This window comes from Schistosoma mansoni, chromosome 6, assembly GCF_000237925.1.
Source record: "Schistosoma mansoni strain Puerto Rico chromosome 6, complete genome".
Classification (NCBI taxonomy): Eukaryota; Metazoa; Platyhelminthes; class Trematoda; order Strigeidida; family Schistosomatidae; genus Schistosoma; species Schistosoma mansoni.
The window spans coordinates 16,714,022-16,717,690 of record NC_031500.1 but is presented as its reverse complement, the minus strand read 5'-3'; the positions used below and the strand labels follow the sequence as shown (position 1 = coordinate 16,717,690).

General features: G+C 35.8%; 1 protein-coding gene across 1 annotated transcript in view; it reads right to left on the bottom strand.

Moving 5' to 3' along the window:
* The window catches only part of Smp_131250 (NDRG4 protein (S33 family)), a gene marked incomplete at its 3' end in the record, with an annotated part of 54,875 nt that extends 51,494 nt beyond the window's left edge, over window positions 1-3,381 (bottom strand). The window contains exon 1 of the mRNA XM_018798422.1: window positions 3,289-3,381. The remainder of the gene's footprint in view (window positions 1-3,288) is intronic.
* Between the last annotated feature and the right edge of the window lie 288 nt (window positions 3,382-3,669).

Below are 3,669 nucleotides of genomic sequence, written 5' to 3'. Positions count from 1 at the left end.
TCAGCTTCACAGTCAGAGACGGTCGGTCGCGGCCCGAATAGCTCAGTGGTAACGTCTCTGACTGTGAAGCTGAGTAACACGGGATCGAATCCATGAGGGGGCACCAGTTCCCTCAAGATTACAGGTACACCTTGCTGACGAGTGCCAAATAGCACGAAACTCGGGTTCAGGGTTTCCTGTTGACCACCTCCAACCACCATCTTACCTCAATATATATAGTGCACGCAGTGTCGAGCCACCTAGACTGGTGGCCACATTGCAAATTGATCGACAGCATTCGATCAGCACTAAGAAGGACTTGACACACATGACATTGATCACCACCCAGTGATCAATCAATTGTGATTACTTCATATTGTTTATTGTGTAATCAAGTGTTTAATGAAGCTAGGATAATGTTCTCCCTTTTTTACTCTCTAAATCTTAACCCTAAGTTTTATAAGTTTACAAACAGGAAGATGGCAAGGCATTGCATTATAGCTGATGTTAGTTCGTGTTAATAACTATGAACTTAATTTGTAAAAACCTAACTCATAACTCCAGTTTGACTCTTAATACTTAAGCATAACCTTTTAGCATGATCTCTAGTGTCAGTTGGTGATGAAAACTATATGGGGTGATAATCACAACTAATAACACTAGCCCGACTCCTAATATATATGTATGTATGTAAAATTGCCCTTTTTCTTTACTACAAGGGATAATTTGACTTAAATATCGTAATAAACTAAGATGCTTAAAGAAACGTTATTTTAAATCGAACGACTTCACGGCAGTCACACAAATAACAATAATTTTTAACCAAATTAAAGAGAAACATAGGTTAAAAGCCATCAATGAAGAGCTATTAGCACTAAGTACTAGCTCAAAAGTGCAAAACCTAATCCACCTTTACAATAAACGTGCTAAATCAACTCAAAAGGTTGATATACCATGCATCCTGCATAATAATAGTTTTATATATGACCCAAAAACTATAGTAGACCTTTTCAGTGGTAATTTTGCAAATGGCAAAGAATCCATAAATGGCTCTGTTTCTAGAGTTATATGCATGACTGGTAACTCAATTAAATCTATCTCCTTCACATATCTGAAAATTAGGAAGGTTATAAATAACCTCAAGGTTTCGAAAGGTCACGGAGCAGACGGGATTTCATCATTTCTCTACAAATATGGTGGTCCAGATATTCCACTTCTTCTCCTTAAGCTGTTTACTCTCTCTATGGAATCAGGCTCTTGTCCTGACCGTTGAAAAACCGTGTACATCATACCACGTTACAAATCCGGAGATAAGACTGACATAAACAACTATCGGCCAATAAATATTACTCCAGTTATCTCTAGGATTATGGAAAAAATTATTAGTGACGATCTATCCAACTATTTATTGACTGAACAATTTATTGATGATTCGCAACATGGATTTCTTAAAAATCGATCCTGTATGACATGTCATTTTGACTTCTTTAATTTAGTCTATTCGCTTCGTAGCCAAGGATATCTAGTATTAGTGCTATACCTGGACATTTCTAAGGCCTTCGACATGGTCAACCACCAACTTCTCATAGGTAAACTCGTATCTTATGGGGTCCAAAACCCGTTACTAGCCTGGTTTGATTCCTTCCTCAGCAATCGACATCAAATAGTTAAAATCAACTCTTCATTGTCGAATGCCGTCCCTGTTAGAAGTGGGGTAATCAAGGTAGTGTCTTAAGTCCTTTGCTCTTTTTAGTCTTCATTGATGATATTTGTGAAGAGTATAGTAGTGACTAAGTCCCTTTTGTTTGCAGACGATCTTAAGGTGGTGTACTCATTTTCTCCACATGAGCTGAGCAATATTCGAAATTGCATCAGCACGGAGCTTAACAAGGTAGCACAGTGGTGCTCAAAATGGCAGCTGGAGCTCAATACAGCTAAATGTGGTTGGCTATGCTTCGGTGATACATCACTCAACCTTAATCTTACCATAAATGGGGAAATGTTATCTAGGTTACACACAGTAGTAGATCTAGGACTTAGGTACTCCGATGACTTGTCGTTTACTGAACAGGTAATGAAACAAACGTCCAAGTCTCAACGCCTTATAGGTTTCATAACTCGAAACCTTCATAACAGCGAATCTCGTATTCTAATGTACAAAGTCTGTGTTCGACCACTCCTCGAACACTGCGCGTTTCTCCTTAGTAGCACGCGCATAAAGGATAAATTAAGACTGGAATCAATACAGAGACGATTTACATTTCGTACTCTTGGACCTGATAGTGTCTTGACATATAATTCGAGGTGTAGTAAACTAGGGCTTGACCCTTTATGGATGAGGAGACTCAAACTTAACCTTATCTTCTTTTTCAAAATACTTAACAAACTCTCCTTCATATCCAGTCAGGCGATTCAATATGCTAAAGCCTCACATTACGACATTCGTAACTCCTTGTCTTTAGCGAAACAAACATATTCTAGATCTTCTCTCTATATGAATTACTTTACCTGTAAGTTTTCTAGGCTCTGGAATAATTTACCCCAAACTATCCGTATGTTAAACTCTCTCCCATTGTTTGTTCGCTCAATTAATGCCTTTTGCTCCTCTGAAAATGCATTAAATGCTCTAGCGCCTGCAAGTGTATCTTACTCCACAAGTGAGATTATCGGAACTTTAAGTGTTTAACCTCTTACTTGCTATCATTGTTTTGTTGTTCCGTGCTCTTTGCTTTAATCTTACTTTCTCTAGTTGTAGATAATTATCAATAACTCGCTTTGGAACTAGAAATAACCTTACAGAACATCAGGCTATCCACTTAAGAAAAAATGACAAGTTTCCTGGTGTTGCATTGGCTTGCCGTGATATATGCCATATATAAACTATTTATCAATTACTAAACCAGCAAACATAAAACTTTCTTATATTTCATGTTTGCTCTCTACATTAAATGTTGATTTTTATAACAATCTGATCATGCCTGTAAACTGGTGTGAATTCTGTAAATATTATTTTCAGAATATATATTATTATTATTAAGCTGTTATTCCACTGTTATTTCATTACTTTAATATTGTTAACTGTTTTATAACTATGTAGCGTCTCCTGATTGACTGATAAGTCGCCAAGATCGTCATTATATTATACGTTTACTAAAAAGAACTACCAGCTGATTAGATACCATTCAAATAGATTAGATAGAATGAAATGGTATCCAGCCCAAAAAACCATATGCAGACAAATGGTTCAATGATGATAAAAAAAACGACAAGATATTGTGCAATCTAAATAAATAAATAAATAATAACTACCGATTCAATAATAGTGAAGATCTTCTACGAACTGCTTCAAAAATACTTCCTCTACTACCAGTAACTGATGAAATTGATTGACGTTGTTTTTGTATATCCGGCTGTGATGATAATAATACTTGATCTTGACCAGGTTCACTAAATTATTTTTAAAGAAAAAAAAATAGGATAAGAATGAATAGTAAACGCATAGTAACAACAGACAAAGCAACAATTTGAAGTAAACAATTTCACAACAATCGTCATTGAGTATTTACGAAAAAACAACATTCATTTTGTGCACCTTAGATAAGATTAAGTGGAGACATGTAAAAATACGGCTATACATTACAAATAAATAAATTGATACTCATAAATTACAATTGAACAGCTTATGGAGAT